The sequence below is a fragment of the Apostichopus japonicus genome, chromosome 3 (assembly GCF_037975245.1).
Source record: "Apostichopus japonicus isolate 1M-3 chromosome 3, ASM3797524v1, whole genome shotgun sequence".
In the NCBI taxonomy this organism is placed as follows: Eukaryota; Metazoa; Echinodermata; class Holothuroidea; order Aspidochirotida; family Stichopodidae; genus Apostichopus; species Apostichopus japonicus.
The window spans coordinates 6472917-6498281 of NC_092563.1; the positions used below are offsets into that span (position 1 = coordinate 6472917).

The 25365-nt window shown below is 36.5% G+C and overlaps 1 protein-coding gene across 1 annotated transcript in view; it reads right to left on the reverse strand.

Moving 5' to 3' along the window:
* Nucleotides 1-20971: 20971 nt before the first annotated feature.
* Nucleotides 20972-25365, reverse strand: part of LOC139961569 (b(0,+)-type amino acid transporter 1-like) — a 43759-nt gene continuing 39365 nt past the window's right edge. Inside the window, exon 13 of the transcript XR_011790914.1 lies at nt 20972-25306. The gene's annotated coding sequence lies outside the window, so the exon portion shown is untranslated. The remainder of the gene's footprint in view (nt 25307-25365) is intronic.

The window sequence follows — 25365 nt, forward strand, 5'->3', positions numbered from 1 at the left end:
CACTTACCCTGTCTCAATAATATCATATCCGGGATATGTTTTCAAAGTTAACGATCGATCAAAGAGAATATTAAATTTTTATCCTTAAGATTTCCGGCCGGTTTCTGGCCACGTTTCCTGTACATGTCTCTGGCGAGAGAGAGAGAGAGAGGGAAAGGGAGTACCATCACGTTGAGGAGAATAAATACTCTTATATATACATGCAGGATACCTTCTCAAGACGTAAAAATAAATCAACAGTTTAATTACCTTTGAAACTTAATTAAATGATTAACCATGAAACAAATAAATCAATCGGTACTTTCCCCTTATTCATATTTGTTTTAATACTTTTTTTGTAACACGATTAAACACTTGTCAGTTTAAATTGCGAATAAATATGTAGGCCTTTACATTAAAAATTTAAAAAAAAAATTTGTGCCATATATATACACAGACCGACATATACGCCACATATACCATACGGTATACTTATACCTTCGGCCACATTGCCATGAACAATTTGAAATTTTCTTCAGAAATTTGACTTTTGAGTTTAATTAAGCGAAAGTTACTTTCAGCATTAATGATCATCCTCAAATCCAGGACTAGTTAAGGAAGTGAAATACTCATTGGACAAATCTTTGACTAAAACATTGAGAAGAAAGTTTCGTTTTTCTGCCGCACGATGTTGTTAACGTACAGTAATATGTCAGTATATATAGAAACATAATCTGTCAAATTTGTGTTACACTCATGCGAGAGCAAATGTGGTGATGACGTCATTTAGTCGCTTTGCTAATGTTAATCTACAGTGATATGTCAGTATGTAAAAGCATAATCTGTCAAATTGGCGTTACACTTTTGCGAGGCAAATGTGATGGTGACGTCATTTAGTCGCCATGTTGAATGAACAATTTATTCTGTTCTTGTGATGACACATTTTGATGCGTGTCTTCCTCTACCCCCTTACTACCCCAGTAACCCCACCCTTACTAACCTACACTTTATCTCCCCATACCCCCCCCGCACCCACTGTCGCTACGATGGTGGGCTTTTCCGTAAACGAGAAGAGTTATGTACTACAGCTGTTAGTTGTATAGGCTTTGTTAATTTCTCAAAGTCAGCAAATGTTATTCCTTTTGCGTGATAACACATTTGATCTCTTCCGAATGAAAACATGTGCATCATTGTTGTAGTTGCTTTGAATTACACATAGCTGTAATAGTGTCAAAGTTCATTCCTATATGTGTATATATACTAGATCGTTAAATTCCAAGACAAGGAAGTTGTGTTATTTTATTTACTATATGATGTGTTGACACAGTCTAATGTTGCTTTTGTTTTCTACATCTATCTTTGTAGGTGATGAAGGCGTTTCAGGTAACAAACATTTCCAATTAGTGAAAATTGCACGGGTAACAACAATAACCAGAATGCAAAAATGCATTGTGGTTTCGATGATGCAACACGAGCAGTTTTCTTAATGAATCTGACGTAATGTATAGTGAGGGTGTACAACATACTTTATCAAAGCAATACAGTCAAATGCAGTGTGATTTGACAAACATTAAATTCAAAATGACACAGGCTGTCCTGAAATGACCATTGACCTCAACAACCGGCTCCTTGTAATAAATGCGATAGATAATTCAACATACTAAGTATGACATCTGTCCTTGTTGAAATATTGTGTAAAACATAGTATTCACAATTTGAACCCTGGTGAACTCAAACGACAATAGAACTCCGTCAAAATCAATAGACTACTTGTACACGATGTGGTACGTATACAAACTAACTATCAGGTCTGCCCATGCTTCCTTTCTTGAGATATCGTGTTTACAATGTTTTCACAAATTTCACCCCTGGTGATTCCAAATGACCTTTGAACTCCACCCAAAACAATAGGCTTCTTGTACTCAATGTGGTACTTCTACACACTAAATATATAGACTACCCATGCTTCTTTTCTGGATATAAGTCGTGTTTACAAGTTTTTCACAATTGACCCCTGGTGACCCCCAAATGACCTTTGACCTCCACACAAAACATCATGCTTCTTGTACTCAATGTGGTACTTCTACACACCAACTTATGAATTGGTCCGACCTTCCCTTCTTGAGATATCGTGTTAACAAGCTGGGCGTCACAAACGCACTCACACACACACTCACGCACAATACGCCATCATGAATGCAAAGGTTACGATTATAATCGAAACCAAAAAAAAAACAATCAAAGATTACGTATGAGAACAATTGTTTTTTCTCCGTTAATTTTGATAAATTAAATATGCGATAATTATTCAATCACATTAACACAAGTGTTTGAATTACAATGTCCTCTTATCCACTTCCATGTTTGCCTTTAATAGAAAAAGATATAAGGCAAATTTATCGCTGTAAGATAAAATCTTTTAACGACCTCTAACGCTGACATTTTTTTTTGTATAACACATGAATATTTTCATCCATCTAATACAAAACAGAAAAAAATCACAAAAATTACAGGGGTCCTAAAGATAATATGAAATATCGCATTGAACCATGAGACAAATTTACATATGATGCCAGACATAACTTCCGTCCGCTTAGTTCAATTTCCCTGCAAATGGGAATAACAAAATAACAATATTATTTTACATTTTCGGTTGTAGGAGGGGTAGGTGGGCGGCTGTTCTAGAGTTTCTCTATATAAATATATATATAAATATATATATATATATATATATATATATATATATATATATATATAATATATATATACATATAGGCCTATATATATATAGGCCTATATATATATATATATATATATATCCTCATTTACTTCTCCTTCTTCTCATGTTCCCCTGCCTTCCTCATCTCCACATGCTTCCCCTTACCACGTCCGCCCCTTCACCCCTTCCCCTCCCCGTGTGGATATATTAACGTAAGGTGCCCTAGAGCCTCAACATTATTTTGCTGGACAACTCTTCTTCTTCTTCTCCTTCTTTTGTATTTTTATATTTTGTAAATTTCTGGGGGCAACATTTTCCTTGAACCCATTATATCTCCATATATCAACGCATTAAAATTGACTAAGATAAAGTAGTGAACAAAAAGTGTGGTGTTAAAAAAAAACGCCGCTTCCACTTTTGAACGGTTTACTCAAGAACCCCAGTCTGTTTCACACACTCTCCCATGCACAAATCATACATTATAACGTATACACTGAACTGAAATTGTTTGTAAACGTTGGTGATATTGGTTGACCGATGAAGGGTTTCTAACTTACCAACGTTTAACAGGAGGGATAGGCTGGGATATTATACTCTTAACTGAAACCTTCCCTCCCCTATCTCTCGCTGCTCTCCTCTTTACCTCTGCAACATCGCCGCGGTTAAAGCCATAAAAAAAATACCCATAAACTCATCCTGATGAAAAATAAAACAGCAATGAAATATCAAGGGCGATATAAAATGCGTACTTTATTGGCGCTTATTGGTACGTGATTTATAACAACTCTGTCAGCTTGTATGACCAACACAATTTAAACATATATAAAAGCATGTTAACATCTACATGTTAATAGCATCGCGTGGTTTAACAATAAGCCTTGGGTTTTCTTTTTTTATGTATTTAAAAAAAAATCGCTTGCACCAATATCTGGAAGCGACAAATGACTCTGTTATTAACCATAGAACTATTTGAAAATTTACGGTCAGCCTTTTCACCTGTCAGTGTCTTTTGTTAAGTTATGGTGTATGTTTGACCTAGGGTAGGCATATACTCTGTTAAGACTTTACCTATAGGCTATTCAGTATACAGTGTTACGGCATATATATATATAGCAATGGACGCCTATATATTCCTTATAGGTTACTGTGGACGTCTACGCTATTTAGTATGCGTAGACCTACCTGTATACATAGTGATTAGGCCTAAACATTGATTTCATGCATACTGTCCAAAGCAAAGCTATGGTACAAAATAAAGCAATTCGTTTCGAGTTATGGAAAAGAATCTACCTCCTGATTCCAAACAAATTCCAAACATAACAAACGAGAACAATTCTAAGATGGCTGTTTGTAGATTTTTCTTGTAAATAATTGTTTACTAACATAAGCACACCGTAAAAGACGTAGTAGTGGTATTTGCTTTAAAATTATACCCGATGTATCCACGTGTTGCATCTCTCATGATAGGCCTACAATTATAATATGTTGTGCAACGTTATGTGTTAGGCTACTGTAAAGGCTTGGCTTATGTGTCTGGTTTCCTTCTTTAAATGTATGAGGATCATTTTATAATGCAATTTTTCCTTTGACGTAACATATACCAAGACCACCTTGTGACCAGTCTACTACACTGCCGACGTCACCAGGCTAGGTGTGAACTTTACAAGATTTGTTCAAAAGTTCAAGGAACTGCCCACTCGAGTAGAAATGTATGGATGTTCTTAAAAGACTTTCAGTCAAATAATAATTTAAAGTATTAAAAGTCGTTCAAGGAAGTAAGAATAAAACAAATCTTCTGGATTTAACAAAGTTTTAAACCAAGGGGTTCCCTAACTGGGGTGCATGAACCCCCAGGGGGTGCGCGAGTCCAGGGGGTTCGTGAGACTTTTCTGAAAGTCAAAACTAGAGTACTTTTTGTTGGACTGAAATCTGATATATCATATAATTTAGTAATGTACACAAGTCGTACCTATCGACAAACTCTTTTCGCGTTCCATATCCATATGTTGCCATAGTAGTACCGCATACAGTGCATTTGATAAATAACTGAAATATGAAACAGACACAGGCTGTTATGCGTATTATAGTATAATAATGATAAGATCGTGTCTCGAAAAGTTGGGGGTTCGTGGACAACTCTGACATCCACAGGGGGTTCGTGGGGGGATAAGGTTAGGGAAACCCTGGTTTAAATTAAGTAACCTTTTCTATTGCCCTATTTTAAAGTTTCACCCGGGTAATTTCTTCTCAAAAATGTTCTCAACTTGTTACTGGAGATAATCTTTTACTTCTTCTTCTTCTTGTTTTCATTTCTTGATTGTAATTTTTTCGTCTTTATTTATGTAACTTTATTACACTTTGCGTTTTATATCAGTTTTATATTTCACAAGCATGGCTTCGATTATTATATCAAGAAGCTAATCAACGTCTTTCATATTTAGCCTGCAGTAAAAAGCTCGGGTCGTCACACAAAAAGTTACAGACAGGAGTATGTTTCTAAAGGGCGAAGAATGCATCCTTCTAAGTTTATATAGATCCTGTTTTGACGGATTGGCGAAACAGTTTTGAAAATACATTTACCAGATAGGCCTAGGTGCGATATTTACTTATTGCCCACGTATAGGCAATAATTAGTTTGTATCATAATAAAGTACTTTATCAACGTTTCCTCCCAAAGCAGAAACAAATAAATATATTAAATTGTACTTTTTATCAAGCAGGCCAACCAAACTAGAATAAATTCAACTGATATCATACTATATCGAAAACCCAGAAAAGATCAACATTCTGGTAGGTACGAACAGGTGTTTCACCGTATGGCACTCTGCTATATATATATATATATATAGTTGAATTTTGAACTTAATAATAAATGGTACTTAAAGGTATCCGTTGGAGGTTTTCGATTTTTCTTCCCCCGTTCGTTCGGTTGATGTAATTGATTTACCACCTAACCACGAGATTTCACATTTCGTAAAGTAAAAGGTCATCAACTCCTCTTCGGATATTAAAAGGAAATTTATCGTTCATTCCTCGACACGTCACAGATTTACTACAATAGATATGACTTCACAGCTGAGGAAACTTGGGACCCACTAGGTGCCAATGACTGGCATGGTGACCCTACCACCGCCCACAATTTTGACTACCAACGTTATATTACTCTTTCATGCCACATCGGCCTCGCTCTCTCCCATTTCTTGCTTTTACAACGCATATAATTCTTCCAATGGTGAATTTCAGTGACTTTTAATAAAGCTCTTTAAAGGTTTAGAAAGAGTATAAATATGCTGAGGACATAATTCATATTTCTTTCTGTATTTTGTATTCCTTGTTTAGGGCCTACCAGGAACATCTCTCTGTTTAATTTTTCTGCATATTTTTACATATTAATATCTCTAACTGACCCTGTATTCAGCGTTCAACTGTAAACCCAACAAGAAATATAATCCAAAATTAATTTATACACGAAATCTGAACCTCGCATTGGGAAGGAAATCCATATCATTTCTACCAGCCCGTGTAACGTTTGCATAAAGCTGGATACGAAGTAACTCAAATATAAGAGATATGTAGTCAATACTATTTGCATATTCATGAACTCATTAAATATTCACACATATGTGGGCACGGATTAACCTAAATGTAAGAAATCTCATACAGTAAAAATCTGTGTTTCATAGGGCCATTTAAATGGTAAAAAACAAAATAAACCAAACTACTAAACACTTACCTATTATTCTGATATATATATTCGTTTATAGAATGTATTATTTATTGAGAAATAATAATATGCGTTATAAATGATACTTACCATCAAATATTGTAATACGAAACAGTTACTGTTTTAATAGACTTAGGCCTTTGTATAAAAAAAAGATGTATAGACTTTTCGAAACAAGTTTATTTTGAGGCAAATTGTGTTATAAGATGGATACTTTCTTTCTTTCTTTTTTCCTTTCCTTTTGCGCTTGTGTTGTTCAGTTTTTTCTTAGAGTCATGTTCATGACGTGGTGCAAAGTCATGTTCAAACTTGAGCTGGAAAGTAAATAACCGCTTTCCTCAAACAACTAATTAAACACATTACCCAAACATCTCATTAGCTTGTTTTTGTTATTTCACAAAACAAGTCAAATCAAACTAGAGCCAAATAAAAAGATAAGTTGATGAGTTGCTGTTGTGTATTTAGGAAGGAAAATGATATATTAATAACATATAATTATAATTCCTTGCATCTGGGAAAAACGACGCAAATGTATACTTAATTTTGACCTTTTCATCAGCAGAATTCATATTTTATATTTCACTATGTTTAAAACAAAACTAAACTGTAAATATCTGTCATCATCTTTGCCCCCAAATGTGCTAAAATGGTGTAATGGTGTTGCTGTCTACTGCTGTTGTCTACTGTTGTCTAGTGTTGTCTACTGCTGTCACAGATGTTGATTACTAAAGTTTATCGCTGTTGTTATCTACTGCTGTTGTCTACTGCTGTTCTTCAATGATGTTGATTACTGTTGCTGTCTTCAATTGTTGTCTACTGTCGTGGTCTGCTGTTGTTTATTGCTGTTGTTTACTTGCATGGTCTACTGTTGGTATGTTCGGTTATTTTCTTGTCTAGTTTTTGTTGTTAAGTGTTTTTTTATTCTGCTGTTCTTCAAGGATGTTGATTATTGATCTTGTCTACTGCTGCTGTCTGCTGCCGTGGTCGGCTGTTGTTGTCTACTTATGTTGTCTACTGTTGTTATGTTCTGTTGTTTTCTGAGTTTGGTTTCTAGTGTTGTTGTTTAGTGTGGTTTGTTATTGCTGTTCTTCCCTAATGTTGATTACTGATGTTGTCTATTGATGTTGTCTACTGCTGTTCTTCAATGATTTTGTCTATTGATGTTGTATACTGCCGCGGGTCTGCTGTGACTGTCTACTCATGTTGGCTACTTATGTTATGTTCTGTAGTTTTCTACTTTTATTGTCTAGTGTTGTCTACTGCTGTCCTTCACTGATGTCGAATACTGATGCTGATTTCTTTAACTTGTCTATAGTTTTGTTACCTACAGTTGTCTACTGCCGCGGTATGATTTTTCTGTCTACTGATGTTGTATACTGACATTGTCTACTGTTGTTATGTATTGTTATTTTCTACTTTTATTGCCTTTGTCTAGTGTTATCTACTGCTGTTCTTCACTGATGTTGATGACTATCGTTGTCTGCTGTTGTTATCTATACTGTCTTTATCTACTACTGTTGTTATATTCTGTTCTTAGATACAGCTGTTGGTGTCTACTATTTCTGTCTACTGTCGTTGTCTGCTGCTGTTGTCTAGTGTCGTTGTCTACTACTGTTTTCTACTTTTGTTATATTATGTTGTTAGATACTGCTGTTGAAGTCTACAATTTTTGTCTATTGTCGTTGTCTGCTGCTGTTTTCTACTGTTGTTATATTCTGTTCTTAGATACAGCTGTTGGTGTCTACTATTTCTGTCTACTGTCGTTGTCTGCTGCTGTTGTCTGTGTCGTTGTCTACTACTGTCTTCTACTGTTGTTATATTCTGTTTTTAGATGTTGATGTCTACTATTTCTGTCTACTGTTGTTTTGCTATTGTTGCCTACTCGTTTGAACCTTGATTTCTTTGGTATATTCCTTATAAGCTAGCTGATCATATATTGGCGTTGCAACATCAATCGAGTGAGAAACGAAGGCATTTTAAAGTGATGCTATAATATTATTTTACAATCACTTGTTCAGTAACATAATGCTGGTCTTTTCAATGTTACTACATTTTCGATATTGGTGAAAGGCAGTTTTCTTTATGTCTCAGTAGGATCGGCTATCTAGTCTGAAAACGACTCACAACAAGCAAGTTTTGTTTCCATAGTAACAAGTCATAATGGCAGAGCAAAAAAACGTAGCTTATTTTAAGGGGTTTTCTAATCACCAGGGAAACTGAGTGATTAGCACATTATGCTGCATTCGAAACGTGGAAAGGAAATGACCCAATTAGATATGTTAAATGTGTCAAGATGCACACACGTATCATTAAACATTTTTCTTTGACTCCCACATTTAGGGCTGCTCACGCTTCTTGGCCTCACCTTTGACCCTCCGCCTATATATCCGGGAACAATTGTGGGGGTTTACTAGAATCTACACAGGGAAAACAATATGCGTTTATCGTGTGAAACTCTCAGTTGTTGGTTTATGGGTAATACAAGTGATCAAATAAAAAAAAATCATCCCACCGTACCTCATATCTTTCAGTGCATGATAAATATAATCGGTTATTTTACTCCACAAAAATCTTTGATCCAGGAGGGACGAAATAATGAAGGCTAAGCTTTCAAATGTTTTGCCTTAAGTAAAACCATCAAATTAAATTTGAGGGACACAAAATGTTATGCGACGGTTCAATGATTAATAACCCACTGATAATGAGCAGCAGTGTGCATGGTAACCTTTTCACAAACTTCTTAGTAAGATGAGTCCCGAAACAATTTGGAGGGTCTCCAATAAGATTCGAATAAAAATATAGAAACCGCCGATATTTGTGGGAGGGGGGGGGAGAGTTGGAAAAAGTCATGAACATAATAAACTTCAAAAGTCGCAAAATATTACACCATTTTGCAACTTAGCACCTTAAATCGTTAGAAATTTCTCTAGGAGTGGGGGGAAACACTTACAGCTTGCTTTATACCCCCCTTCCTCGCCAGTGGAATGTCGCCAAGATAATGAAGGTCAAAAATGGGGTCAGCAAGCACAGCAGTTTGAATACCGCAGGGATTTATCATATATCCGCCATTTTGTATAATTCCTTGGAGCGCCGATAGCGCCGCAACAACCCAATTTTTTTAAACACATAAGTAGATATGTAGGCCTAATGTACTCACCTCAAATGTTGTTTGGGACGGATATAAAAACGTCTCGGGTGGTTGGACGGCCGAACCGTTAACGACAACATCTATTCTTCACCGCCTTATGACTTTGAACAACTTCGAATGGCTTCAGACTTTCCAACGGGATCCGGCGTGATTTTTTTATGATGATGTGCTTCTTTTTACATAACGCATGAAATCCCGGAAACCGCCGTACCATAAAGCAGATGTGCGTGCAGCCGTACGGCATCCACGTACACTATGATATTATTTTCTACCGTGATTTTGCTTGATTGCACGTTATGAGAATTGAAACCAGTAACTCGTACCTCCCATTAATTGGGTCCTCTGTTGATATTACGTCATAGTTGCGGACGGTAAACAATAATAAAGAGATACCAAGGTCCTTTTTTATACAACATACGATCTGAGATTATACGTTCTGCACTGATGTTGGGCAAAACCGCGACTCGTTCACCCCAAGACCTATCATTTTACTCATTGCGATTTAAATTTCCTATAAAGGCCCTCACAACCGCTTCAGCTGAGTCAGACTTTGAGCAATATCCATTTTATTCCGTGATTATGTCTGTATGAGTGTGACTGTATTAAAATAATATTTGTTTGGTTGTTTTGTAATGTCAATACTGTAATATGTCAGAAATATTTTCTTTGGTTTAACTCTCGTCATGTTCATGTATATGGATTTATTTGATTTCTGTCATATGATGAGTTCATTTTAGGTGATTACAATTATTTCCCATTGACATTTTATACATTCCTCGCGTCTCGTGTCCACACTGCTTTCTTTGAGAAACAAGTATCATGCTGGGATCGTGTTTTGACACGTGCATGAAGCTAAACGTTTATTTTCATATCTCATTTAGACTACTCCCGAACTTTCCGGGTATACAAATAATATAAAAAAAAGGAGTAATAAAAAAAAGAAATGAAGAAGAAGAAGAAGAAGAATAAGAAAGATTCATAATTAAGGAACGCTGCAGCGTTCCGAACAAAATAATCATGACTATAATATCACTTCAATTGATTTAATAACGATTTGAAATGAAAATGGACTAGTTAGCTTTCACTTTGTTTCAGTTAAAATAATATTAAACTTCCTTCTTGTAATCAAGCTCGTCGTGTTTATGCCTGTGCCCGGAGACTTCTTCCTTGTCCTGGTTAACAAGGAAATATTGATATTCACATTTCCTTCTTGAAGAAATCCTTAATGTTTTAAACAAAGAAGATATAATGAGAAGGCGAAAACGTTCACGGAGAAGGAGAAAGGATATCAAATCCCACCCTCTGTCATTTTTCTTTCATTTTTTTTTCTTTTCTTTTATATTAATTTATTTATTTATTTCATTTTTGAGTCCTTGTTTTTTATGTTTAGTTTTGCTCTTTTTTGTGTTTTTTTGGTGTTTTGTTTTGAGGGGTGGGTGCCTTTATAAATATAAAACAATATTTTGGTTCTGTTCTTTTGTTTCTGGAACAATAACTTGAGAAAATACTTTTAAAATTGAATGTGGGCAGGCTTTGCCTTGATCTAGGTCCTATATAGAACTTCTAGGTGAATGAAAACATTTACCATCATTGAAAATTGCATTTATATAAATATATCTATATATACATCTACATCTATATATAAATATATATATATATATATATATATATATATATATATATATATATATATATATATATTAATAGTTGAGAAATAACTGGCGTGTTTTTCAGGCTGCAGTAACTAAGCCTAGTAAGAGGTTGAGTGCATTGAATAACATACAAGTTAGGCGCACTTTCTTTCCAATGTAAACAAACGTTAACGATTCACCCCAAATATTCAAGCACACTAAATTGCCTTAGATGTCATGAATTTTGACACTTCCATATTTTCTAAGTGATTCAAGAGTATTTTTTGAGTGGACGGGGGTGGGTGCATGGTGGGAGGGGGCACGACGGGGGACAAATGTATTCAATTCTCGTCTCTGAAACATTTTTGAAACATGTTACAAATGTATTCAATTCTCGTCTCTGAAACATTTTTGAAACATGTTTAGTTTATATATATAGCTACATGGCTACATATAGCTACATCTTTTTAGCCTAAAACAATTAGAGTGGCATGGGAAATTGTGGCTCAAACCTTGAAACCTGCTTGAAAAGATTAATTTTCATCTCATTACGTATACCTTTAATTTCAAGGAAATAGATTTGATAAGGGTATATCAATCTTATGATTGACTCGATGACTCATCTGTCAAAAAAAAAAAACCCTCCAAATTACAGCAGGGTACTGAATAAGTTGAAAGTGAAACCATCTTGGCTGGACGGTGGTTTTTCCTTAACCGAGGTCAAACCTACCATCCACTAAGACGATACGGCGAAAGTTACGCAGGTACATTGTCACTGCCCCCAACCCGCCCCCCCCCCCCCCCGAACGCAATCCAGCCTTATATCTGAGTATTTTCCTGTTTGGGAAAGGAAACGACGTTAACATGAATAAAATGTGAAGTTTCCCACTATTTTGGGTTTTTATCGTTAGTACATTTATCACTGTGCTCACAGCTTGACTTGATGAAAACCAGTTAATTAAGTAATTGTAACCTGCCGAGTTACTGACATACCACGTTTGGAATATTTCTAACCCTATTATCCCATCACGCTTCCCGTTCTCGTAATTTCAAACCACCCTCCATTATCATTCTCTTTTATTTCCCTCTCTTTTTGAATTTCTCTTGACAGTGTCATCCATACCAACTTGCCAAGATCCTCGGGGTACCCGAAAGAGGACCCCTGCTTGTGTGTCCTTCCTACCTAACCACATGTAGTAAATAAGCCTTTCCCCGGGCGCCATTATCGTATATGAGTAACCTGCTCGCCATGGCCAGTGGTAACCGGAGGGTGTACTTTCCCTCCCCTACCTTGGATCAACTTTCCTAAAAGGAATGTTTTTTGGCTTTTCCTTTTTTTGCTTTTTTTTCCAGCGATTTCCTGATATAGATTGGTTCTCATATACCAGATAAGTTGACACGTTATTAACAAACTTAAAACTTTGGTTCGGTGGCTGCTTTGTCTTAGTTTCAACTCTGAGGTACGATTAAGTATCCTAGAATAGTCTACTCCCCTGCATAGATTTTCATCTATCTCTCAATCTTGCTGCATCACCACATTCGATGAGGCTAAAATATCATCACATGCACACGGGAAGATCCTAACCAACCTGCCACCCACAAAACAAACAAAAAAAATCTCGATATTATGTCAGTTTTGGTTTGTGATGGGCGATACCAATAAGCAGGTGATTGCACAGTACCACAACTCAAAACTTTCATAATCAAGCTGGTTACCAAGTAACAAACAATCTAATTTAAATATTAGTCTATGTCATATAAATGTTACCGTGAATACTTCCATGGGTTTACTCATGCATTTCCAGTGTATACACAACTGATGTTTGAAGAAAAACAATGTTTGAGTAGGCACAATCCCTAACAACCCACGTCGACTCATAAGTTTGAGCTCTGTAACGGTCGTCATAATTTGTCATGAGATATGCGTCACTAATATGTACAAACTTCATCAGCCATTTTAACTAATACCGCCAGTCGCTTATCGTATTACCAGGCTCAATGAGAGCAAATGTTGAATCATCTTACAACATGAAATGAAGTCAAAACGCAACCACCGTTCATTGGTCTATGTAACAAAGATATATAAAACAGTAATAAAAAAACTCCCAAAAACAGCTAACTTAAATCTTTATTGTTTAATTTTCCTTCCCACATAGAGGATGACGACTTGAGCAAGTCTAACAGTGAACAATCATCGAGCCACAAATTTTGTTGAAAGTGTTCATGTTTTTATTTTATTTTATTGTCAAGGAGATTGGGTTAGCAAAAGCTCTTAAAGCAGCATTTTGCGTCCTTTTCTATGATATTTCTCAACCTCGCTGACTCCACTATGCCATAACGACATACATAACTAGCTTATCTATTTAAATCTTACTTCAAATGGTGGCATAAAAGTCGAAAAATTTGCAACTTTCGACTTTCTTTTTCTCCAAGATATTTTCCGTTGGGATCCCAATTAACCTCGCCCATAATATGAATATTTAAACACTACGAACGTCATTGACCAATACGTAATCCAACACCAAGCTTGATTTGTGTACAGTCTATATGGCAGTTGTACCAGGGAGTTCCATAACAACTCCCTTGGTTGTGCCAACGCAAAATCTTGAATCTATTTTTAGCAACGGCTCATAACCAAACCTGCATCTCTGATTGGTTGAATTCAAACTAGTGGGTTTGGGGTACTGTATGCGATTAATTTTAAATGTGGAATTTTGTCGTGGATACTTTTCTCATTCTCTGCAAATATCCTTAATTACTCGCCAATTAACGATGTTGGCAGGGAAAAACTTGGCTGATATCTTAGTTTGCTGTTTTGTGATTGATATATGTAAAAAACTCGATGGACATGTCAAAAAAGTAGAAAATAGCGACCAAACGCAAAATGCTGCTTTAATACATATAACCTCGCGATGACATTGGTTTCAGTGTGAACACTGTTAACATTCATTCTTTAAGTACAAGAGAAAGTAAAGCTTGTCAGATTGTGGCACTATACGATATCACAGGTTTACAAAAGGACAGCTCACCCCGGACACAACTTTAGGATTTCTCCGAAATGGAGCTATTTGGAGAAGTTGTTCAACAACTAGATCTCTCTGTCTTATAAAGTAAAGATCATACTTGGATTTGTGTCTGACTCAAGCCGTGCCATTGAGTGAGAGGGCCGTTGCTTTTTGATCCCGAGGTCAGAGGTTATAGTTAAAATCATGAATGATGGTCCCCTCAATCTTACGAACGGCGTGATAGACTCGACCAAGAAGATGGTAGTGGTGTAAGCGGATTTTAACTTGAGAATTCTACAAATAAGCTTGACATTTAAAAAAAAAACTTCGGTCTGTTCCCGGGCCGTTGGACACGTGATACAATAATATAGATAAGAGATCAAGTCAGTTAGATCACTAATTTCAATCGAGTAGATTGAAAGTTAACCAGTCAGATAGAGAACTCAATCTATGTAATTATTTTACGGGTACTCAATCATTCATGTATTGATTTTCTTATTGTTAACCTCAAAACGGGCCCTCCTCATTCTCCTCATTCTCCTCATCTTCATCCTCATCCTCCTCCTCCTCCTCCCCATCCTCCACCAATGTTCGTGTAAATAACATTACTTTTCTGAGAACGAGTTGGAAGGAAATGCTTTCATGATAACGACAGTAAGAATATAATACAAACGAAAGACGATATAATTGCTATTAAATATTACAATTTGATAGTTAATATTTCAGATTAACAAAACTTCCTGCCACTAGATCCCTCATTTTATCTAACCGATGAAGCAGTGGAGTCCAACAGGATTTCAAAGGTTGGGGTGGGGTGGGGAAGGGGAATAAGAAAATTTCCCCGACTGATTTAGGCAAGGTGAACATGTCTCTTTATGGAATGGCCTGCGATGGATCCAGGATATTTGAAAGGATGGGTGTGTGACCATGGGGCCGTTGAAGCCGGTGACTACCATTTACAAGGTGTGAGGGTCAACCCCCCCCCCCCAAAAAAAAACCAACAAAAGTTAGACTTTAAATGTTGCATTCTGAGGCATATTTGAACTATGATTTAGGTCAGGTCTATAAATAGGAGTCTCAAACACTTTTGAAATGTTTACATTATCATGTCTCAAGTTATCATGTTGTGTTATACACCAACGTTTCCTATCTATATATCTACTTTAACTTATTGCCTATATAGGCAAACTGTTTCCCCTTGCTCGCTTTCTCTGTTCCATACAAAGTTACATCACGGAACAAAAAGTCATCTCAGAGAAGAAGAAAAAGAAGAAAGAAAGAATAAAAAACCGTTCGTTCACTTCATTTCTGATTTCAATTTACGGTAAACGTTACTAATTGTTCAACCTCGAGGGTATCTCGTGTTGCCCTCTGCCAATAAATACAACCTCAAGCTGGTTACTACAATTTTCATAAGTACACTTTCCCGCCCTTTTTCTCTATATAACTTTATATTGCGGTGAAAACGTGCAGGCAAGAAACAGAAGGGGAGGGGGAGAAGAAAAAAAATCCAATAAAAGTTTCAACAAATTTAGACGTTTTGTTCAATCACCCGTCCAAATCAATTTCTATTTTAAGCGTAAGAAAGAAAAACAAAACAAAACACAGAGGAGGAGAGAAAAGAAGTCGCAAATTTGCAAAAGTGACCGGGGTAAAAAAAAGAGAACAACTCAAGAAGAAAAAGAAGAAGTTGGACACGAGCCTCAAACCCCCAAATCTAAAGAAGGGTTGGCAAGTGGCGATCTTCTCCCTCAATCTCTTTTCAGTCTCTCGGCTCTCTCTCTACTTCTCCCTCGACAGCGGTCGTTGTACTATTCCCCATGGAAAGACTCTTTGACTTGAAATAATTTCACTTATATTAATGAACGGGAAAGCAAGAAGCCTGGAGGACAGGAGCGAAAAAAAACCTTAGACTATGTCTTCCATTTAGCGTCGTGACGACAAGAAAGCTGCCGTAGGCCGAAAAGGTGTGGACAACTACACATCAAAACATCTGCTTTTAAAGGGGGTCTGTGTCCCCAATGAGAAAATTCATATCTTTCCGCAAGGTCAGATAAGATAAAAAATAAATAAAAAATAAGAAAAACATCTCTAATTTGATAGCTAAATGGACAAAGAGTCAATCTGAGAATGAAAAGACTAAATGAAAGAGTGCTCATTGTAAACACTCTGAGGGATTGAGGAATTCTTATTCATTTGGAATTATGAGATTGAACAATCATGACACAATGACTTGTAGTGTGAGTACAATAGGATGAGTACAAATACAAGTACAACTCACCTTGATGTGAGCACAAGGTCGAGTACAAGGCTAGTAAACACGACTTGGAGTTCTTAATCCGTCACTACTATAGTATATCTATATTATGTTCCCAAAATGCCCATGAGTCCGGGGATACGAGTATACAAGGGCTCTAAGCAGGAGTATACGAGTCCGTAATTTTGCATTGGTGTCTATACTGCTATTGAAAGTAACGCAAGGCTGAGTAAATCCACATGGCTAGAATATGAGTACAAGCACAAGGACAAACTCACTACAAGTCTGATAGAAACGGATGACCAAATGATGCATGATGGGAGACTAGGAAACAGCATTGTCCAAACCAAAAAAACGAAAATGTCCAAAACCTCCAAAGATAATATTTTGGTTTTCTCTGATATTGTCAGCTTCTGTCTGTTTGAATTTCTTGATTCTCAAATATTGGTATGCAGAACCGTGTGTTATAATTTCCAATATGTGGTCAATAATGTTCATACAAAGAGCCATTGTTGGATCGTTTTGTGTGGTAATATAACTCCCACCGACCCCACCACCACCCCTTACCCCACCCCTCCTTTCCCCTCCATCCACCCTCGCTACCCATTCAGTCAGCGACACGTACAATTAATTCGACAATTTCTTTTCTTTTTTTCGATTGAATTTACACAAGCCCTTTAAAGCAACGTTGTCTCTTCTTTTCCAGATATTTTCAAACTTGAGAATTTATTAAGAGCAGTATCTGTCATCGGTAATATCACTTAAAACCCGGTATATCTTTCTATTTTTTACGGTGTACAGGTTGGTTGACCAAGAGATTTTTTTTCGCAAAGCACCTTGTAGTATAGGGTCACCAGGAGATTCAACTTCTCAGAAACAAATTCCTCTCCTCGAAGGAGTTGATGAAAGAAGTCAGCAAGTAAGAGGAACAGGTTTTGAAAAATAGCACAAAAAATTGTTTTTGTTCCAAAAAAAAATCGCCAGGAGGTGTTTATGATAGTTTTTTTCTTTCATACTTGTTTATTTATTATACCCATCACTACGTCACAAGTGTTCTTAAAGTAGTTTCTTTCGTTAATTTTTGTCCACTTTGAAGGCGTCACGTGGGGTACTCGGATTTGACACAAAAGTTTCATACAAATGCAGTTCATTAGTTAAGTCTTGGACATTACCGTTCTAAATATATGAAACAAATGTCAAAATATAAATTCTTAACTTCTCTGTAGATTTGTTAATTTATATTGTAATGAGTATGATAAATATAAAACTGTCGGAAATGCGAAGAATCGAGAGAAATTGATAACGCTCATTTGATGATATATCTATGAAAGATTGTGTATCTTACATCTATATATAAGAGCCGGCTCAACTCACTGCCTTATAGCAATTAATATCTTATTGAGAGGAAATATTTGGTCAAAATGTCGACATATAAAATCGATCCGAGACCAAAATCAATCAAATTTTTCGGAAAGCAGCAATTCATGCTTGGTTTTGAAACTGTACGAATTCTGAATTAATATTAAGCAAACGATTCCAAGTAATCAGGGAAAAGTCCACCCCTCCCTCCTCCCCCACCCCCCCAACTTCTAGATAAACTGTAATCACTAAATGACACCAGCGAGCTGGAATACGCATTACCCCCTCGAATAACGGGGAGACTTGAAAAGCGTGATAGTTGAATATCGTTAGGACACAGTTCGATAGGTGGCCTGCCAAAATGAAGATGGCGCACTTAATAAAGAAAAACAGACAACAGACAACCCGCAGTTTCGCCTTTTATCGTCCAACGGTAAGGGTATAGAAAATATGTTTACGTCTGTGGTGTCGGCAAGCCAATGGTGAAAAGTGACAGTGTGGGGTATTAGAGATGGGGTGATACCCTTCCCCATTTGAAGTGCCCACATATTTCTGTCACTCTTTTCTCACCCAAGTGACAGTTGCGTCCCTAACAGAATGCACGCTACATGCACGATGGATAACCTATACCGTCTTGTACCACAGTTGCATGGTCCGCGCCTGGTATTGACCACTTTCGCACATAATTCTTTACACAGAAATCAGTTTTATTACCAATTTTCTGACAGTTTTCGTTTCCATTAGTTGTGGTCTTATGAGTCTTTAGTTCATGATAAGGAATAAGGAAGTAAATCCGGCATCTTTTGGAAGTTTTTTAATAGCACAACAAGAAAATAACAATACGCCTAGGGTAACATGCTATAATAAACAGTAACACGCAATTAAGTCTTCGAGTGAACTTATCTATATTTGCAGAGTATGGTAAAATAGTTAGGAATCATGTTATTGTCATTGTTATCTTTAAGTATGCTAGTATTAACGTTATCTTAACTGACGCCGTATGTTAAGTTAAAATGTATTACGTAATGTAGGCTGTCTAGTTTTGTATCGTGCACATAGGCGTAGGAGCCCAATTTGATTTGGGGGAAGGGGGGTTTGGGGGAAGGGGGGGGCTGTAACGTCTTGCCCGAAAAATATAACCACAAATTTTCGCGCGCTTCACGTGCGTTCAACATATTAATGTGCATATCATATAGGGCATGCATCGGTTACTACATAGCATGCCAATAACATACAACCATTTGTCGTGTTATTACCCTTCCATATTGGTTATAATTATTGAGAAAGTCGTTACAATAATAATGATGATAATAATATAAGTTTAATCATTGAAAAACACATTGCAAATTATTTTTCTTTCAGTAGGTGCCCGAATAATTCTCAGACATATTACCCGAATTTTCCCAAAAAATATTTGGTTGGGGGCTGCAGCCCCCCGCCTCCTACGCCTATGATCGTGCATGTATATTTTTAGGTATGTTTGTCTATGTTTCACATTATACAGTCTCCTATTGTTATTTATTATTCTTATTTTTCTTCTTCTTTTTATTATTCTTCTTCTTATTATTCTTATTTATACTAATATTATTCTTATATATTTGGTCACCTCCAACCCCCTCCGCATTCATGGCAAATATTTTTTCACTTTTAGTTCCTGATATCCATGCATATTATTGATAAAAACATCCAATGTTCTCTATTCTTGTCAGCGTTTTAACGTAGGTTTATCGCGGCGGAGTTCAGATTATATTGTTCGCTCGCATTCCAGGATTTTGTTAAGTTCAATCAGGGAGTTTTACGTCTGTAATTTTAATTGACGTGTATATATTAGAAATGTTTTCTTGTAAATTATTTCTTTATTCATTTCTAATGGAGCATCAACGATCAGCGACCATAGAACAAAGAGTTTGCCTATATTTACATCGTGTGTTAATTAAACCTAACGGCCTTCAACAGTCTAACTCACCCACTAAACCTCAAAATTATATTGGAATAGTTGATCTTACATAAAATCAATATTTTTCCCTTTTATGTTTAGTTTACCGTCATTTTGCACAACAAAAGAACTCGCAGGATAACATTTCCCCCATGAAAACGGTTGGCGAGCAGCAGGGGAGAGGGGGCACTAGACTTCAGTTTACAGTGGATCAAAAGCATTGAGGTTTGCATGACATCCTCTTGAATTCCTAATCTGGAAGCGCGCCACCTGATATATTTTTTCGTGGGAGAGGGGATAACACCTTGTAACAAAACAGATTGTATAGCCTAGGCATTTTATTGTTATATATACAGTGGCGTAGGAAGGTACTTTTGAGTGGGGGGCTGAAGACTGAAGGCCGGCCTGGGGGAGGGGTCTATGGGGAGGGTCTAAGGGGAGGGGTGTCCCCCTCCCCTTTGGAATTTTTTGGCATTCCAGGTGGCCTCAGATGCAATTTGGTGCAATGTAGCACACTTCAACACCCACTCCATTTTGTAAAAACTTTTTCACCTGGCCTTAGATGCAATTTGGTGCTCCAAATGAGATTTTTTTCTCATTTGGAAATGAAAAAGGGGTTTTCTGACTTGCGAAGCGGGGGGGGGGGCGGAGTGATACTTCCGCCCCTCCACATTTTTCACTGGGGGGGCTGGCGCCCCCCAGCCCCCCGGTTCCTACGCCCTTGTATATATATATGTATTCTTCTCTCATTCAAAACAAACCGCAAACTAGAAAGGTAAACAAAGGAACGGTCATCATAAAATCTAGTTCTAAAATTACCTCTGGCCATCCATTCATACACTTGTTTTGGGACTCCCTGGAGATTGACTCGGATCACATCTGACAATTGACCTTAGGCAGGGGATGGGGGGGGCGGGGAGGGGGAAGGTTTCAACACCATCTGGTAAGTGACCAGTTTCATCTGCAATCTATTTCTTCAAACACTTCTATCTATGACTTCAAACATGAACCAAAGGGTATTAATAAGGCTGTAGAGATGAACGTATGTGTAACAGGCTGAAAAGGAGGGGAAGGTGGGGCGGGAGGGGGCAGCGTGGGGGGGGGTGATGCTTAACTATCTTGCCTAGAAATGGGAGACCCGAGAAGCAAGCCACTACATGGCACCAAATATTGAACAAAATCACAATAAAATATTAAAGCAAAACACACAGAGTGGGGTTCACAAAAGTGATTATTTGTTTTGATTTGTCCTTGAGGAGAAACAAAATAGAGAACAGTTGGCCATATATTAATAACGAATGAAATATAAACAAAATACACCGATACACTAAACTACGCTCTAATACTACTAACAACATACACAACTAAATCCCTTACGAAAAAATAAACCACCACCTGACCCATGACCATTCCTGCTATCACCTCTACCACCTGACCCCTCCATCACCCCTAACTCCTGCCATTCTCCTTCAAAGACTCCAGTTAATACTTCATATACACACATACCAGACTGACTGGAATTAATTAAGCACAAACACCAAAGCATTTTCTTCCTCCCACCCCCTCCCCCTCCCCCATCCAGTCCTCCACCCTCTTTATTTAGTTTGCTTAATTTCTTTTCAAGTAGAAATAGATAAACTCTCATTTTGCAAAAATTGTGTGAATTTTGGAAGTTAAAACTAGAAACTCATAGCTTCATAATTCAAGGCGTGCAGGCGGTAAGACATAAATTGGCCTACTATGGTAGAAAAGGCAGCAGCAGTGTGCACAACTTTATGCAAAGATCCACAGGGATGAACCAGAAATAAAGATTACTGAGCAGGCTTTGATGAGAGTGTGGCAAGAAAAACCTCTTCCTCGCCCCCCTCCCCTACCCCCCTTCATAGTACAGACAACCTACAGTAAGGCAGCCCTAATGCACATGCTCTAAATACTGTCCTAAGGATAGAGACATCTGTATAGGAACTACTACCAAGTTAAAGGGTGCAGCTTCCTATACTAAGATTGGCTCCACACACAATACATGCCTGGTGTAACTAAAAGTCATCCCAAAAGCAGAAAGACAGGAGGATGATGTCACAATGTCACAATGGGCGCTGGAAGCTCCTTGTGAGAGATTCCAGCTCAAGAGCCTTGAAACTCTGTTGGCATTTGGTATTAAAAAGAAAGTTGTAACTAAGTCCCTTTCTCCCCGGGTATATGATTCAAAGTGAATATGAAATAATATATCATAAACATGAATGGAAGAAAAAGGTTTCAAGAGAGCTAAAACACAAAAGCAAATCATTTCATTTCTGTGACGTCACATGTTACATGTTACAAGTCAAAGGTCATAGATTAGATCAAAAGATGAAATCTGATACGTCACTATAAACCTGAATGAAGACTAACAGTCTGGGCATGGTCTTCCCCAGAAATGAAACAAAGATAGGTTACACACCAGAACAAAACACAAATCACTTCAAGGAAAAAACCACTGAAAAATAAAAAGGAAGACTAAATGAAGGAATTAATTAATACATTGAACAATGCCATTTACCTGTTTTCCAAACAATAGAGCCTTTTGCACCAGATACGGGCCACCAAAGTCACTGATATTTAAAAGTTATACCGGGGGGTGGGCGGTCGATGACGATCGCATGATTGAAGATCAGATTCGAAGATGGCACCTTTGCAAATCACACGTAAAATGAGAAGTTACCATGTTTACCTTCAATCTGATATCAACAAACATACGCCTCCTTATTATTTCATGCTCAAAACAACAAGCTAACATTGACTAACATTAACATGCAAATAAACTGAAAATGACGATGGTAACTATGGGAAATTTATTTAACTATTTGTTTTCATGAACAATGAAATCTATTGTTTTCAAAATATGCAAAGGAAAACCAAAAAATAAACCTCTTATGTTTTTCTGTGTGGTCGGAAAAAAGCCCATTTCTGTCACTAAATAGTTAAAACTGAATAAATAACTGAAATATAAAAGTCCAAGATAAGAGCAATGATTAACCTGTTAACGACTTCACTGCTTTACTTCTGGAAAAAAAACCTGCGTAGGTGAAATGTAGAAAGGATTAGATAGCATCAAGTTTTCTGTAGAACTTATTGATCCCATATTTGCCATTGTAAAACATGTACGAAATATGTTGTAAAGAATTTAAAGAAAAAAAAAACAAACTACAATGGCATAGTCTGCGTCACAAGGTTTGAATATTGCGCAAGAGATATTTTTCTGTCACATGACATATGGTTAGGGTTTTCATATCAATTAAAACTCATAATACAGTAACATCGTTAAAACTGCAATCAACACACCTGTTGTCTTTTATGTTCGACTACACAACTAACTACACACTCAATCGCAATTTCATCAAATGCTCCACCCCTAATGAAACTAGCAGTGTCGATATAATTGAAAAAAAAAATAAAAAAACTTCCACCTCGCAGTATTTTACAGCAAATTTTAATTTGGGTTAATCACTTCGATTCACAGTGATTAATCCTAGTGATTACAAGTGATTAACCACTGATTAAACACAGCTTGTTTGGGACTCTGACTTTATAGGTAACTTAATATTCCTGAAAGGCAATCTTTTTTAAATCAGTTTTTACTTCATATTCTTGACCTTATCTTTGTTAAATTAATCAAAAATTTACAGTCCAATATTTTACTGATACATATCTCACATTATTAAGGAAATAAAATATATATAAAATTATTACAACTTAACCCTGACTTTAGCAAAAAACTGACACCACAGAATCAGGAACTTTAATAACTGTTTCCTGTTGCAGTTATAATATGATTATATAATATATATATATATTATATAATGTTGCAGTATAATATCATAACATAAGATACCCTGATGATGATAAAAGGCAAGGAAAACACCAAACAAACAAAACGTTACATCTTAATCAACAAGTCCTTAATGAACCCTGCATACTAACAGAATACCTACATACTTTGTTTTTTGAGTTATTGAACAAATTGTCTTCTTGAATCAGTTAAACAGGAGACAAGAGCGAGGGGGGTGCATGGGTGGGGGGGGGGGAGGAATATGCAACAATATTCTGACAAAGTAAACATATTTGTTAACTGAAACAATAAAACAATTGATTATGTAGTATGCTTAATTAATAGTAAAACACTGAATTTAAGACAATAGGTTATATTGTTGTCTAACCAAGAAAACCTCCATTGTTTTAAAGATGATCAATCCTGGCATAATCACTACTTTTCTCTCCCATTCACAAACCTTATTCTGAGTTTAAACAAGTCTAGACCCTGCGTACTATGATACCTTACAGATTCCTGCCAACTGATGATACCAACTAAAAATCAACAATGAGAAGTAAATATCACATCCAACGTTAACTAAAATTGACAGTACTTTTTCCAACTTCTTTTGAATATTACATTATCATAAAATATCAATGTTTTTGTTTCAACAGTCCTCTGTTTGTCAACTTTTAAATATTTTAAAACTTTGATTACACCATTATCACTCTTTGAGTTTTTAGATTCACACAACAAGTATTCTTTGAGGAACATCAAAGCTCCAAGGTCAACGACATCGATTATCCCATTAATTTGGATGAAATGACGTTTTAAACCGGAGCTAACATTTCGACTGCAATAATGAAAGCTAGTCCAAGCCAGATGTGTGAAAAGAAATAAAAAGCACTTGATAATTTTAAGGTAATGACAGAAACATGATTCAAAGAGTTGGCTTAATTTTCATTCACAATATGATTAAAATATTTTTTACTTTTTCTTGGGTTATGAAGACATGATTTGACAAAAGAGAAGGATAGTAAAATAATTACTTAGTTTGGTATCTCTCATGATGAATATGAAGTCACGTACATCAGGCATCAAAAACAACAAAATACTCTGTTCATCTGTATGTGGCACATTATATACTAATGTCACACAAACTCAAACAACCATGAACTATGATGCTGCTAAACATATGTTGCCAGAATGGTTCAATGAAGGTTTATTTGTAGAGTTACATTAGGATATGTTAAAAATACACTTGAAAGTGACATACCTGTAATATATTTTATCAATAATAATTGACCATCACACACACACACAGCCATTATCCTTCTATCATAGACCATGTTACCATGATTGTTGATATAAAATATTTTTGCTTTCCATGTTTTGTTTTTTTTGAGGGGGTAGAGGTGGAGGGGGGTAGTTGGCTAGGGGAAGGGATTGGGCATCTACTAGCATCAATTATATCTACACTAATTACACAAATGGAACAAAACAATCAAAGAATATTTTTTTTTACAGATATCTGGCAATCAAAGTGACTGAAATTCAAAATATTATGATAAATGATAATTTTTGAGAATTGAATTAAAATGTCAAATATAAAAGTCCCCATTATCATTCTTGTTAAGTATTCCAAAGGCTCTGGCAAAAATCCCACAACGATGTGAAAGTCTGAACTCTAGTTTGTTGATTGTAATTGAGTTCTCAACAATCCAATATTTGCCATTCCCATCCATCCTCATACTCCCCCTCTCCCACCACCGACCTCCCACCCCTTCCAAAAACCAAGGAAGGTATTACCACAAAAA